Source organism: Cavia porcellus, unplaced genomic scaffold (assembly GCF_034190915.1).
Source record: "Cavia porcellus strain 051 isolate PalLab524CR breed Dunkin Hartley unplaced genomic scaffold, mCavPor4.1 scaffold_2, whole genome shotgun sequence".
NCBI lineage: Eukaryota > Metazoa > Chordata > Mammalia > Rodentia > Caviidae > Cavia > Cavia porcellus.
The window spans coordinates 107,368,684-107,385,208 of NW_026947485.1; the positions used below are offsets into that span (position 1 = coordinate 107,368,684).

A 16,525-nucleotide genomic window follows, 5' to 3' on the forward strand; every position below is an offset into this window, starting at 1 on the left:
GGATTTAGCTCAGTGGTGTAAGTGCCTGCTTGGCAAGCGCGAGGTTGTGAGTTTGATCCACGGTACAAAAAAAAAGAGAGGGGGCTGGAGCTTTAGCTCAGCGGCATAAGTGCCTGCCTTGCAAGCAGGCAGTCATGAGTTCGATCCCCGGTACCGGTAAAAAGGAAAAAGACAAAAAAAAAAAGAGATAAACATAGCCATAGTGTGGAAAACAGGACAGAGGGAGGTAAGCTTGGTAGGTAGCATGTAGGAAGCTATCAGCGTAGACTCAGAAAAGATGATGAACACTTACATGAAATATTTAAAGGACTTAACAGTATTGACAGTGTTTTATCTAGAAATACAGGAATTTTTTTAGAAGTGTAAATAACTTCAGATCCCTCTTCTATCCCTGGAAGGCATCTGGCAAAGATTTTCTTGGACTCACATGCAGGGATCACGTTTGTAAGCTGCTGCCAAATCCTTGTGGGTCTGTTGTGAACACACAGCTCATTTAGCTTAGAGTGGAGTGGGAGACTGTCCATTCCTTTGTTCTCAGGGCCAGAACTTACAGTCTCAACACTGCCCCTGGCTCTGTGGAAGAGGGTTTTTGAGAGTTACCTTTGCCCCGACTTGGGTCCTCATCTGTATTATTTGTGCTGGTGCAGTCTAAGCAATGATGACAATCTTCCTCTTTCTCTTTCATTATTATCCTCACTGGCTGGTAGCTGACAGTTTTGAGTACATACTGTTGGTCAGTAAGTGTATTGAACGATTTACCCACAGTATCAAATTTAATTACTGTCTTACCTGAGGAAGGAATTGGTTTTGTAAATTCTTTTTACTTTTTAAAATTTTTTCAATACATTTATAACATGTAGTGATTACTTTCATTAGGGTGTACGTAACACATTTTAATTCTTTTTACTTCCCCTTCTCTGCCTTAGGATATAATTGTACTACTGTACCTTCAGTGTACAGATGAGGAAACTGAGGGTCGGAGAGATTTTTCCAAGTAACTTGCCCAAGGTCATACAGCTCAACAAATGGCAGAGCCAGAAATTGAGAGGAATTTTTTTTTTTCACTTTGGAGTCAGAACTCCTTTTATATATCAGTTATTATTCAATGCGATTTGGTGGTTTCTGTGGGAAAGAGTGGCATGCTGATTGGCAATCAGAATGTTTATTTTGATGTATAAATTAAAGTAGTTCTGTGCATTGAGTTATACATCTGCAAATATCTGTGGAGGGCCTGTTATGTACCAGGTAGTGTTCCAGGGGCTTGATAAATATCAGTGAATAAAATAAACAAAAGAAATTCCAGCGGTGTAGAGCACATCGGAATTCTGTGTGCTAGTTCTGGAGGCTCTGGGGTGGGGGGCTCGTTTGAGTTGGATCTAAAGATTATATTTACTCAGATGATGAGAGTTGTATGTATATTTTCTAGAAGAGTAGAGTGTACAGCAGTTTGGAAGTCATTATGGGGCTGAGCTGAACCTGTAGGCTTCTATATGAGTTCATCTATTTTTCCTTGTATTTATTCTAGCCTGCAGGCTAAAGGCAGGGTCCTCCTATGGCATGCTTTTTTCATGGCAGATTATAGGAGCTCAGAGGATGGGTCAGATCATAAAATAACTGGAAAACCTTTGTTTATATCATCTCCACAGACATTCTATTGGTTAAAAACGTCACATGCCCCCCATACCTAACAAAATATGACAAGGAAATATACTTGGCTCAATGGAACAATGGAAAGCCCTGCACGATCACAACAGAATGAAAATTTGCAGATAGCAATTTAGTCTACTAGGGTATATATGATAAGCCCCAGTAATAGCTGACCAAGTTGTGAATGCAGAGGTGAAGGGACATGAGTCCAGGCAGCTAAAAGTTGCCAGGATGTGGTGAGAGGAGAGGGGACAAGTTGTGAATCTGTATGAGTTAAAGTCTAATTCACAGTACTGTTGTGCAAATGTCTTTTATTAAGATAAATCATATTTTATCTATTTTTTTCTAAACTTTCATCTCCTTGACTGCTGGGAAACAATTCTAGGCATCACTGGAGCCCCTGTATCTAATAGTAACAAAAATTCCTATTTTACAGGGTGTTACAAAACTGGATAAGGAGATTTTTCTTTGTACTGTGGTAGCTACCTCCTCGTGTTATTGAAAAGCCTACCTTTCACAAACATACTGAGATTTCAAAGAGTTTTTTTTAAATGTTGTAATAATAGCTAAACTGGTAAAGTTTAATGTGAAACATTTACAAATCAAAATTGTTATGAAAACCGAGCATAGTGGCACACACCTGTAATCCCAGCACTTGGAGGCTGAAGTAGGAGGATCAATGCAAGTTCAAGGCCAGCCTGGGCTACAGAGTGAGCTCCAAAGCCAGCCTGAACTGTGTAGTGAGACCCTGTCTCAGAAAGACAAAAACAAAAAAACAAACCAAAAAAATCCCAACCCAGCTATTGAATACTCTGTAATGGAGTGACTGATTGAGACATATACGCTATTAACAGTTACAAAACTGAAAAAAAATAAGGCCACTGTTTTCAAGCAGTGAATACCAGGCAGTATAACTTTGTGATTCTGGAGAGAAAGGAAACACCAGGTGACCCCTTTATTAGCTTTGGCTTTTTGCCTGGAGGCAGTTTCCCATCTACAGAACATGGAGGCCAAGCTCAAATGACAGCAATGGTCTGTTTTAGTTGAAAAGATCAAGATGAGAGTTTGGGGCTGCTGAGATGACTGGGATTTGCAGAGCAGCGTATAAAAGGAAACATCAAAAAGGGTGTAGGGAACAGGAGTCTGGGAATTTACCCCAGGTTCTCGCTTACCAAAGGACTGGGTGAGTTGCATGCAGGACAAGACTTTGAGGCATAACAGAGTGATTACAGTGTGGTAGAAGTTGAGCACAGTACGTGAGGGTACACCATGCTCAGAAATCTTAGAATTCTAGGCCAGCCAGAGTGGAGACCTTAATGAGCACTTGAGGCATTCGTTTGAGACCCTTCAAAGGACAACTTTGGGAGTGAGAATAGCACCTTAGAATAAAGTCCATACCTTTTAAAATTTAAGACAAAATCAATACTGTAGTGCCTGAACTGATTGCATAAAACCAAGTGATAAGCAATAAAGTGAATATTTTTTCAAGTACATATACAGCACTTACCAAGATACGCCATGTACTATGCAACTAAACGTTCAAATAAAGTTTAATTAAAATAACACAGTATGGAGTTGGGCATGGTGGCATACACATTTATAATCCCAGTGCCACAAGTTTGGGTCAGCTTGGCCTACATATAGTGAATTCAAGGCTGGCCTGAGCAACATAGTGTGACCTTGTCTCATTAAATACATAAATAAATAAATAAAATTAAAAATAAAGTAACACAGTATGTTTTCTGACTGCTTACACAATTAAACTAGAAACCAGTAACAGAAGGATTTCTGGATATTTGGAATACTTGGAAATTAAAGTGTATTTGTAAAATAGCCAGTGGTTCACAGACAAATCATATGAAAAATTTTTTTAAAAGTTTTTTTTAGCTCAGTTAGCACTATATCAGTATCCCTGGACTACAGCTAAAGTAGTATTTAGATAGAAATCCATAACCTTATATGCTTATGTTAGAGAAACAAGATTTAAAATCTTCTCTAAGTGCCATATTAAATAAGAGGGGAAAAAAAAAGAACAAAGTTAAACCTAATCTTGATAGATAACAAAAAGTTGTAGAAAGAATTGGCAAAACAGAAAACTGATAATAGGCAATTTTTTTGATAGTAGGCAATTTTAACAAAGTCAAATGTTCTTTGAAAGATCAACAAAATTGATTAACCTCTAACAAGACTAAGAAAAAAAAGAGAAAGCATAAATAATTTAATGCCAGTAAGTTTGGCAGCATACGTTAACTGTACGAATTTATTTAAAAACACAACTTCCCAAAACTAAGACAAAAAATGGGAAGTTTGGATAGTCCTACATTTGATAATGACATTGAATTTTTAACTAAAACCTTCCCTTTAAGGTCTCAAGGACAAGATGACTGGTTAATTTTACCAAATATATAGAGATATTATATCTCAGAATGCTATCCTTGTTTTTGTTTGTTTGGTTTTTCAGTGGTACAGGAAACTGAACCCAGGAGTGCTCCAACAGTGAGCTACATCCCCAGCCTTCCAGAGCACTATACTATGATTATGAGCATTTGATACCACCTCCACTGTTCCAACCTTGCTAATCTTACATGGAATTTTCAGAAAATAGAGAGGACACTTAACAGTTTATTTTAATGAGGCTGGCCTAACTCCTATATGTATACTAGACAAGGCAGTTAAAAAAAAAGAAGATTATAGATTATTTTTCCTTGGGAGCATAGGTATAAACAGCTCTAGAAATTTTGCAAATAAAAAAAGGTAATGAATCATAAGCAAGCAGAGTTTGCCCAGGGATGCAAGGTTGAATTAACATTTTAAAATCATTGTAATTTACCACATTACCAGAATAAAGGTTGGGGGACTGGATAATGATATCTCAATAAGTGCAGAAAAGACATTTGATGAAATTCAACCACTATTTATGATTTTTTTTGACCTCTAAAGGCAGAAACAAGCCAAACCAGTTGGTTGTGACCTATGCTCCCTCCCTGAGCGCTCTGAGCGGGAATTCCAATGTTAGCTCCTAGCTAGCATGCAAAAGATTGTATTAACTAATTGGCAAATGATTGTATATGCTTACTATTTTTTCAGAAATTAGTATTCCAGCTTATGTCTACCATACACTACTAACAGCTTCTATATAAATTTTATAATTATAATATCTTTTTTTGTTCTCTATCAAGGCAGTGTGCGGTAAAAAAAATTCTCTCACTTGTTTATCTTATTCCAGCTACCATTCATAATGTTGCCTCCATATTCACAAGTTTTTGTGGGATGTGGCTTTTACTGCCCTCCTTTTATTTATATGAGGCAAACTTTCCCATTGTTGAATTTTAAGCTCCTTACTTTCTTGCGTTACCATTTCAGCCTCACTTTGTGGCTCATGCTCTGGGCCTTAATAGCATATGAGCATCCTAACACTTGAGTATTGTTTCAAGCTTACCATGCAGTTTGTTCCTTTTTCTCTGTCAGCTGTTACCCTGGACATGATCCAGTCTTGTAGTCTTATGTCAAGTGCCTTATATTTTTCTTTCTCCTTCCTACAATTTGTTTCAGAATACTTATAAATAATCATTTTTCTTTCTTCCTTTTGTGGGAAGTACCCTTTCTTTACCAGATTGTATCATTTTTGACATTGTTCATCCCTAGTGTGTTTTGTTCATTTATTACTGATAATTGCTGAAGAACTAAAATTTAAAATCAGAACTTCAGTGAATTTAACATGGGTCAAGATTTTTTCCTGAAATAGTGTCACCTTCACTCACTGGTGTTTCCTTGTTTCCTTGAATGGATAAAAAGACCTGTATCCTTCATGTCTTGAGGGAAAAGGATTGGTTAAACATCCTGTGTTAGGATGTGAAATTCATCTCATCGACACCATCTAAGGAATCAGCCACTTACTGGATGTGCTGTGTCTGGCATATTTTGTGGTTCATCTTGAATAAGAATTACCAGAAGATATACATGTTCCTTTCTAGTATAAGTGGCTCTAATTTCTATATAAGACAAGTGATAGTTTTTGTTATTTCTTTGTGTAGTGATATAAGTCCCTGTTTTTCATGATGCTTGGATGTTGGAATTTCTTGAGAGCTTGTTTGGAGATTCCAGCAGGGGAGCACAGCTGCTTGTATACCCTTGATGGACGAAATGATCCTCCGCCCTCCTGTATGGAAGTCCTCTTCAGTGGAGCAGTAGCTTGGAGACAGATGCACATGGAATGGTCAGGGTAGAAGGGGACACTCGCCCAACCACATCAACGCTAGTGATCAGTGGGGTCCCAGAAGTCACAGCCAGATCACCTTCACTTGCAGATGTTGATACTTTGTTTTGGGGTACCAGCACTTGAACTCAGGATTTGAGCTCATGAGTTGTGCCACCGAGCTATATCCTCGGCTGTTGGTACTTCTTAAAATGACCTAACGTCACTTAACATGAGAAGGTCTTAGATATTTTTCATTCTAGTCAGTTTGTTTTCTATCTAATTTTCTCCCTCAGAATCTTCTGTTTTTATAATTTCTGTCCTAATTCTTTTTTTTTAAATCAAGAATATTTTATACTTTAATATAGGTGGAAGGGTAAGAAAAGTTCCTTGTGTCTTTAAAAAATCTTCTGTAGCAGAAAAAATAGCTTGTACTTGAACGGATAAGGAAAAGAAACATAATGCCTGCCTTGCATATCTGTGTAACATTTATCTTTGTAGTTTGGAACAGAGTTAACACATTTTCTTAGTATCTCCAAAAAATGTCTCAGAAACTGCCTGTTTTAATCTTTGTGTTCCTTGTTATCTGTAGCCACACCCTAAAGTTTCACTTCATAGTTTCCCCTTAATCTGCATGTATTTGACTACTATCATATGAGTTATCTTTGTATTTATTACGTACGAAGCATAAACTATTACCTTTAACATGTTGCTAAGCTATTCAGCTCAGACATGTCCAGCGTAGTTATGAGTCAGTGATTTGTAACTTGACATCCTTCATTGAGATTCATGCATGACTTAAGAAATGTAAGTGTGAAAGAATACTTAAGAACTCATATGTTAATTCATTTAAAATTGTTTCTTTTAATGTTAGTTTCTTCAAACGTTGTGGTTCCCACAATATTGTGTGACCTCCCTCCATGAGCACAGTTTTCCCAAGAAGACCAAACTGATGTAAAGTTATACAACCAGTTTCTTTTAAAAAGCTAAAAAATGATTTAAAAAATTAGCCTGCTAGGGGTGGAGTGGAAATTGTAAATTAGTTAAAACTGCTGTGTTGAAGTGAAACTTTTTTCACTTAGATTTTCTCTTTGTCAAAACAAACAGTGAAGTGCTTGGTGTTTTAAACTCATTCAGTTAAATCCTGAGAGGGTCTGAAACCCCTCCCGTGATTGGCAGAAATTGACACATACCCTGTTCTAGCCACAACCTGCTGCCTTCTGAGTTGGGACAAATTTGAGATAAGCCAGATGTTGCAATAGAAACTGTAAAGACAGTTGATCTCAGCAGATTCCTTTCCTTTCCTACCTTAGTTCTCTGATCATTCCATCAAACCAGAGCAGGATTGTGCTTTATTCCAGCATTCCACAACTGATGGAACCAGACCACACTGCCGAGCTTGCTAGGAGAGAGGGAGAAGGGAGGGCAGGACACACTGTTGAGGGAGAGCACAGATGTCTGGGATCCTCCTCAGCCCAGCAGAGCACTGTGGCCAAGATGGCTCTGCTTTCCTATTCATCCATTGCTGGTTCTCTGAGGAACTGCCTGTCAGTGACAGCTGACCTTCTGTCCAAAGGGAACTCTGGTGGCATAAACTAGAAGAGGAAATGCAGTTTTCCTAGCCTCTCTGGTTTCCTTCCTTCCTGGAGCAGGTTTAGAATTCATTTTCTGACACCTTTTATCCTTTCAGACAGAGATAGCTCTGTGCTATCAAATATAAGGAATATGTAATTATTTTTGTTTTTGTTTTTGGCTCCTCTTTGTCTTTCTTTTGCCTTAACAGGGATTGCCTTAGGGCCTTGCACATACTAGGCAAGTATTCTACCACTGAGTTACACCCCTGATTTTTTTCATTTTTATTCATTTATTTTTTAAATTTTGAGACAGGTTCTCATTATGTTGCCTAAGCTGGTCTTGAACTTGTGATCCTTCTGCCTCTGTCTCCTGCCACCAGACGTGGCAGTTACTTTTGAAGTTAACTAATACTTCACCCTGCCCAGCCTTCAGATCTTTAAAGTGGTTTCTCATTTCCAAGACATGAGGAAATCTCAAGATGCTTCTGAAAGTGCATGCTTTTAAAGGAAGCTGTCCAGGGGCCCTCCTGCAGAGGCAAAGTAGAAGCCCAGCTGTGCAGTGTCCTAACCCTCAAGGCAGCAAGCAGATGGCAAGGGGGAGAAGCAGCCATCTGGTGCCTTTCTGTTAAGGAGGCCTTTTCAGAAACTACGTTCTGCATGAACATAGAAGATGCCACTAAGTGCTTTTTGAAATATTTGAGAGTCTTTTTTGCTTGTTTGTTTTGGAGGGGTTTTTTTTGTTTTTTGGGGTGTTGGGGGGGACAAAGACCCAGACATTAATATTTTTCTAGGTAGTTTTGAAGCTTTCTAAATTTATATCTCTGGTATTTTTCATCTTGACTTACCAGGGTAGATTTAGGAAAATATAAAATAGTTTCTAAGTGGTTCCTAAATAGAAACTATTTTATAGTTTCTTAAACTCTGTCCCTACTGTTTGCTATGCATAGTGCTCATAAATCTTTTTTTTTTTTTTAATGGTAGCAAAGTTTTATTAAAGGTAGGGGGAAAAACAGGTACTGCGGAGTGAGTTTGGGCCAAGTAAAAGTAGAAAAAGAAGTACATCCTACAGTGTGCAGGCCAGCACCAGGCAAAACAGAACAGAACACCGTGGCCCACGCTCGCCAGTCGGAGGTGTGCTTTTTGGGTATGTGTTACTCCAGAGTCTAGCAAAAGGGAAGCACACTCCAGTGAGATGATTTGCGGAGGGACAATTTAAAACAGAATGGGCAGGTTTAGGAAAATAATAAGTTATTGTACTCTATACCAAGACTAGTAGGAAAGCCACTCTCAAAAGTCAGAGGAACCTGACTTGAGAGGAAAAGCTCTTTGGAGGGGGCCGTCTGATGATAGCTGTGGGCTTTGACGGGGCAGCAGGGAGTGAACCAGGAAATAAATAAGTGTGCACCCTCACAGTGGCTCTACCTTCTGCTCTCTGATGTTCACCTTTGGTGGAACACAACAGAAAGCCAGAGGCACAAGAGACCTGCGTGCAGTCGGCTTGGGTCAGCATCAGGGGTACAGAGCGGGTTAGAGGATAGAACTAGGAGGGCAGATGTTCAGCCTTCATGGTCTGTACCAAGTTCAGGGCTTTACCCAAGGGCTTCTTGCAAATTACTTATTAATCTGATGATACCATTATCTATTAAGGTAAAAGTTTGTAGTCTGTGATCTCAGGGTATTTTTTCTAACATATATCCAGACTTGTAGCTATGTTGATATTAAAAACTGTCAGTCTTCTAGGCCTTCTTTTACATTATGACATATTTTATAACATACATTTAAATTTCTTGATTTTGGTAAATGTAAATAACATAAAACTTAACATTTTAATCACTTAAAAATACATAGTTCTGTGACATTAAGTACATTTGCATTGATATACAGCTGTCACTACAATTCACTCCAGAACTCTAATTTTCCCAAACTAAAATGCTGTACCCATTTAATAATTAAGTCTCCAACTTTTTTATACAACCCCTGCCCGGTTGCCATTCTAGTTCCTGTCTTAATGAATTTCACTGTTCCATGGTATTTCACCTAAGTAGAATCATAAAGTATTTGTCCTTTGTGTCTGGCTTGTTTCACTTAGCATAATGGCTTCAAGATTTATCCACGTGGTAGTATGTGTTGGTCTTTCCTTCCCTTTTAAGACTGAATAATATTCTAAAATCTTAACCACATTTTGTTTATACTGCCTTCTTTTGATGGAGGCTTGTATGATGTACTTCATTGTACTTTTTAAAATTTCTGTTTTCATTGATTGATTTATTCTCATGGCTTTCATTTTTACATGTTCAGTCTGATGTCTCACAAATCTACAAGATGATTTGCAAACAAAGGTCATAGGGTTGAAACTTGAAGGATGGAGGTGGACTTGAGTTGGAGAGGTAGGCCTTATTTGGAGGAAGAAGAGAATGAGAAGTATTTATGTGAAAAGAAAGGGACCTACTGGACGAGAAAATGACAAGTCAACAAAGAAAATGATTTCTGAACAGAACGTAGTTAATGACAGCACAACCTGTTTGGATTGGATAGGACTCCTTGGGTATAAAATTAGGGTGGAGCCAAGTTAAAAAATTAAAATGTGACTTAAAAAAAATGGTGGTATGGCCAAGCAAGTTTAGAGATGTGAGATTAAAAAGGATTCTTGGCTAGATCACCTCAGTCTTCAATATATTAGTACACTTTTCATGTACCTTTCTAAGAAGAAAATGTGGTTTATTGCCTTCCTAGAGGTAATTTTTTTTTTTTTTTTTTTTTTTTTTGTACTGAGGATAGAACTTACAACTGCATGCCTACAAGGCCAGCACTTACGCCACCGAGCTAAATCCCCATCCCTGCCTTCCTAGAGTTTGGTGCTCATGTATTTTGGAGCATAAAGTTTAGTATTCTCAGAACATGTTTTTGGAAATGGTAGAGACTAAGATAAGCTTCTTAGGGGTAAGGACTATACCATTTTCCACACATCTTAAATGTTCTTGGACAGATCATCAGAACAAACCTGGGTTGGGAATTAACTTTCAAAGATATTAGCCAATTAAAAAATGTATGATATCCTTGCAGTACTAAAAATCACTGCAGATTTTTTTTTTGTGTGTGTGTTTTTCCTTTTTATTGGTACCGGGGATTGAACTCATGACTGCCTGCTTGCAAGGCAGGTGCTTATTGCCGCTGAGATAAATCCCCAGCCCCTAATCACTGCAGATTTAAGAGTCTTCCATCCTCCACCTGCCATTGAATGGGTAAAACTGAATATCTCCTTCCGAGATTGGTGCTCAGGTTATCTGCAGGGGTTTATTTTTTCCTAAGTAATGTAGGTGTTCTGGAATAGGAGTTGAATTTTTTAGGATAATAAAGGAGAGTGTAGATACCATTGTCAGCTACTAGGAAGATTAAAGGATAAATATTCAGAGAATATTGAGTTAATGAGTACTTGCTAAGTAAAAACAAATTGTTATCCTATATATCTTTATGTGAATTTATTGACTCCATTTGACTTCATAAATATTTGTTGAATGTGTTTATGAACTATAGAAAATAAGGGAGTTTTGTAAATTCTTATTTTAAGTAATTAAAGGGAAAAATTTTTTTTTAAACAGGATCTGGCTGTGTCACCCCAGCTGGCCTCAGACTCACAGTGATCCTTCTGCCTCACCCTCCCTGGTTCTGGGATTACAGGCATTCACCACCACACCCAGCATGAAATTTTAATTTATACAAAACTCAAACCATATGCACAACTCTTAAGAGAGTATAGCTCTCTCCACAAAAGCACAGTGGATCATTTTCCATGTAGTGGCTTCTTTTTTAATATCTTGTGTCTGGATGTCCCCCCAAAGCCTCATGCAATCATAGGTGGGTTCTTTTCAGAGGTAGCTGGATCTAGAGTGTGTGATGCTGGAATTGTTTCATGATGCAATGCTGGGATCAAGGGCACCAGGATTAAGGGTGTTAGTGCTACCTGCCCAAGTAGCCTGGATAAGATGTAAGGAATAGAAAGCTGTGACTGTTCCTTGTTGCTTTGTTGCATTCTGCCTACTGTGAACTGTCTCTCCTCTGTGATGTTTGTCTGGTGTACCATCTTCCTGGGAGCTAGCCAGGCAGAAAACTCCACAAACTGAGCTAAATAAACCTTTCCTCTCTTAGCTCATGGATGTGGGGTATTTCCTTCAGCGGTGAGAAAAATAACTAAGACAACCTTGAATCTGTAAAGATAACATAAGCAGAAAAGTAACTTGGTACTGTAAAATTGAGTTTTCCAAACTATCATGGCAGATGCTGGTTCCTTGGAATGTCATGTTGAAAATAAGATTCTGTAGCTTCTTAATTTTGAGGAAAAGGGACTCAGCTAAACTAGCTAAGTTACATATTAATGTAGAACTTCTAAGAGGACTTCCTTCTTTTTTCTTTTTCCTCTAAGTATCTGGCAGAAATAGTGTTGTGACAAAGATTTGTTGAGAAACATTGTTCTAAAGTGTTTGCTTTAACTCAGGGCCTTATTAGAACCAAAAGTGAGGACAAGTAAAGAGTTGGAGGGGCTGGGATTTAGCTCAGTGGCGTAAGCATCTGCCTCAGAAACAGGAGGTTGTGAGTTCAATCCTTGGTACCAAAAAAAAGGAAAAAAGTTGGGGTGGAAGACCTATAAAATCACTGACAGTACCTCTAATTTACCTGCCTATATGCATTTCTTCTCTGAGTTTTTAATTTTGAGCTTTTTTCTTTTCTTTCTAAACTACAGGGGCCCTTGTGAATTCATAAGCAACTGGGTAATTTGTAAGAATCAACATTTGGGAAAGATTAATCAGGTTATTTTGATCTTTCCTAAACTGATATTTAGTAGGGAGAAAAAAATTGTAACTTCAGAAGCAGGAAGATAAAAAATGCACCCCATTAAGAAACAAAATATAAGCAAAAATTGAACTCTAGTTAAAATATGTACACCAGCGTTTGATGAGGATTATCTATAAAATGCAGCCTAAAAAATTAGTGTTTGTGATATATCAGAAATTAACCTGAATTTAAAAAGGGATAAAGGGATGGGTAATATGTGATAAAAGTAGCTGCTGTCAGATGTTACAGGTAGAATCTAGGTGGTGGGTGTAAAATTCTTAGCATCTCACCCCTTGAAATTTTTCAGAGTGAAATATTGGAACTTAGCATGGAGGTGCATACCCAAAATCCTAGTATTGGGAAGGGAGGATTGTAAATTTGAGGCCAGCTTGGGCTCTATAGCAACGCCACTACCTCCAGGAAAAGACAAATAAAATGGGGACAGGAAAATGGAGGTCTGGAAGAGTTTGAAGGAAAGACCAATGAGATTTAAGAGAAGCAACATTGATAGTGAAAAAGCAGGGCCCTGTGAGTCTGCAGCAGTGCTCGGTACACTCCTTGGTTCTGGTCACAAACTGAACTGGATAAGAACCAGCAATCAAATTTCCCTGTAAGGTCAACATTGACCCTATCCATTGTTTAATTTGGTTCTCATCCAGTTTAGTTTGTGACCAGGATTGTGGAAAGATTAATCAGGGTATTTTGATCTTTTCTAAACTCATATTTTAGTGGGGAGAAAAGAATCAAATTTGTGAACCAAACCTGAATTCTGGGTGGGAATGAGGCTGTTTATTAGCTACTCATCCCTTTAGATAAGTGAAGCTGGAGACTTTTATATGAATAGTTTCATGTTTTCCTAAGGTTCAACGAACTGTTTTAAAATATTTTATGCAATAGCACTTCTGCAGACCAGTAAATCAAACAGGCAACACTTTTCCCTTGCAGAGTTTATATTCTAAGAGGATTTGGGAATTATTTTCCAAGGATATTTCTACTTCAGACCTAGAGTGCCACTCCAAAGGTGAAAATGCAGGCATTTACCAGCCAGAGAAGAGGGGGTTGCTTTTACAGCAAACTTTTCAGATGTCCCTGACACGCTGGATGGGCAGTTATTTCCTCTGTGTTCTCTCAAACCCATATGTGTTCTCATTTCCTCCACAGTTCTTTTTTACTTACATCTGGAGCTGGTAAAACAGTTTATAGAAGTCATTGATGATTAAGTTTTGAGATACATGTACCTGGTTCTAGATGAGCTTCAATATGAATAATCATAATTGCTTTTCATGGGATGAGGGAAACTGAGATGAAGTCCATGATGTTATACATAAAATAAGGGTTGTCAAGCCCTACCTTCTGGTCTGACTCATGAATCATGTAATTCATCAAGGCTGTGACTTCATACACTGCTAGGGTGTGTGTTTTGCTGCAATTATGCACTCATTCCAAAAGAGTAAGACATTAGTCAGTAAAAGTATTTATTAAGCCAGAATCTTCTCTGCTTCTGAGTCACTTTCTGGTAGATAAAAAGGTTCCAGGGAAAAGTGTTAACTCTTCCACATCATAAGAAATGAAGTATAACTGAGTAGCTCTCTAGGTAATCAGGGGGGTTTTATGCTAATTGTTTACTTGATAGCTTAGATAATGAGATATACAGTGAGGTAAAATTTGAGAAAAAGATTCTAAGAAGGAAAATAATACCTACTTTGGCCCATCCCTGAGGAGTTGTTTTAAAAACATATAGATGACTAAGAGGTTTGCAAAATATTATATTTGGTTTTCTAAAATACACTTAGATACTTGTGTGTGACTCTGACATCTGGCAACTTCAGTCCTCTGGAAGACAGCCAAAGACAGTAAGAAAGGAGCTTCAGAGAATATAAGAAATAACTGTTTAAAAACGCTAGCACAAACGCATGTCCTTTACTACCACAGAAGACTGTCAGTGTGCCAGTTAGTGCTTGCTTACTTTTATTTATCTGGAAACTTTTAATAATTTTGGTGATGTGTTGTCCTCCCTCCCCAGCAGACTGTCTTCAGCAACCCAGAGAGATTGTGTGGAAAAGTTGGTGGAGGAGATAAAGTGTGAGCATAGGACAGATGACATCAAGAAAGAAAGGCCACAAGATATATACTACTGGGATTATTACAACATCATGCAATGATGTATGGTCTTAGTAAGCACATGTGTCAGAGTAGGATGACTTCTAGAGACAAAGATCAAAGGCTATGTGGCACACAGTACAGTAATATATCCGTTGACCAAAGAGTAATTCATGTTCAGTATCTTCTATAGAAGAATCTGGAGAGGTAAACAGTATGTCTGTTTCTAAACATGGTCAAAGTTCACCAAGTTTTGATATGTTGAAATAGGAAGTTCTGCAGTGTTTGCATACTTAAAATAGCATATTCTCTGATGAACCGTGACACGGATTTGGGCTTACAGTTGATTTTGAAAATGATTTGTAATAATTGGTGGTATCTGTTGAGCAATTACTGTATGAGCTCTGTCCTAGGCATTTTCACCCGGCTGATACACTGATGGAGGCTTTGGAGACAGGCTTGTAATTCCATTCCACTCTGACTTGTTATGTGACCTCAAACTAATTATGTCACTGCTCTGAGCCTATCCTTCCCTATCGAATAGGAGCCAGTAATATAGGATAGGGTCATTGTGAGGACTCAGTGAGAAAAGTACGTGGTACAATGAATGGCATATAATAAGTATTGATTAATATTAGACTTTTTTTTGGAAACAGCTTGCTATGTAGCCCAGGCTGGCCTTGAACTTGCAGTGATCCTCCTACCTCAGCCTCCCAAGTGCTGGGATTACAGGCACGTGTCATCACATCAACAATATGGTCTACATATTATTATAATTATTTTTATCATTGTTCTCATCTTATTGATGATCATTTTAAAAGTATTATTTTTTATCTCCTAGGACAAAAAAACTGAAGCCCCGAGAATATGAGTAATATTTTGAGAGTCAAATAGTTGATAAATGATGTCTCTGGGATTTGAACTATGGTTTCTCCAACTGCAAAAACTTAAACGTTTTACATTCCCATTATTCTATCCTCTTGATGTGAAATTCTAATTAGATTTTTTTAATGAATCAAATCAGCGGACTGTGGTTTAGCTCTGTAGTGAGCACTTACCCACAAGTGTAGAGGCACTAGGTTTAATCCCTAGTATCAGAGAAAAAAAGAGACAGAGATACAGACAGAGAAAAAAAGAAAGAGAGGAGAGAAAAAAAAAAGGTGACAAGAAAGCACAGAGGATAAGGGAAATATCTCTAGTTACTTCTCTTTTTTTATTGTGGCCCCAAGTAATTTCATTACAGAAAGAACTATTTAGTAATAGTACCAAAAACTACTTTTATTTAACAGTACAAATTAAATATGTAATGTTTAATCATGTTTCTTGATTCATTAAAATCATCTAATCCATATTACTATACTAAGCTATTTATTAGATACCTAAATATATTTTTCCACATCAGTGTTTTTTTTGTTTTGTTTTATTGCTACAGTTCAATCTGAGTTTGAATTCAGGGTGTAGCCCAGGTTGGCATTCTTCTTGCCTCAGCCTCCTGAGTGCTAGGATAATAGGTGTGTACGACTGCACCCGGCTCCACATCCGTATTAGAGCTGCAACCATCTTTTTTTGTCAATAAGTACTTAGTGCCTTTCGATGTGATTATAGTTACATGTGAGATTAATGCTAAAATCCTCATTTTCACAAGCATCAAATGAGGTGAATAAAGAAAAACAGACATTGAGCCTGGTCTTCTTCTGCGCCACAAAAAAGATGGAAAGAGAACACAGTTGTGATGGTCGCTGGTTGTTCCCATGTGGACAGGTACACGCTGTGAACATCCTTGTTTTCTAGTGCTGAAATGCATCCTTAGGCTTCCTAGCGACATGTGTCATGGTAATAAGCACATTATCTCATTGTAGCACAGGCCCATAGTGTATTTAAAGGCCACCCTTAATACCAGAAACACATGCTTGAACTGCTATAGTGGACTAAAATGTCATCTGGAGGTACTGTCTACACAGCTCTTCTTGTTCTCTTCAGTGCATTTGAATCATGCCAGTGGGCATGTTCCTGTTGCTGATTGGAAGGTTCTATTACTTTATTTTGTAGGTACCATTTCAGGAGGTACAAGCCACAGTGCTCTCATGAATCCTAATAGTATAATCTTTAAAAATATATATTTTTAAAGTATGCTATTGTCTGGTACTTCTTTTAAAATGCTGAATTCCTTACTGCCCTC

At 37.9% G+C, this 16,525-nt stretch overlaps 1 protein-coding gene across 4 annotated transcripts in view; it reads left to right on the forward strand.

Moving 5' to 3' along the window:
- Dnmbp (dynamin binding protein) overlaps window positions 1-16,525 on the forward strand; it is a 120,395-nt gene that overhangs the window by 15,182 nt on the left and 88,688 nt on the right. Inside the window, exon 1 of one of the 4 annotated variants that reach the window (XM_063245053.1) lies at window positions 15,693-16,107. The exons of the other annotated variants lie outside the window; for them this stretch is intronic. The gene's annotated coding sequence lies outside the window, so the exon portion shown is untranslated. Of the gene's footprint in view, window positions 1-15,692; window positions 16,108-16,525 lie in introns of those variants that run through there. 4 annotated transcript variants of the gene reach the window in all.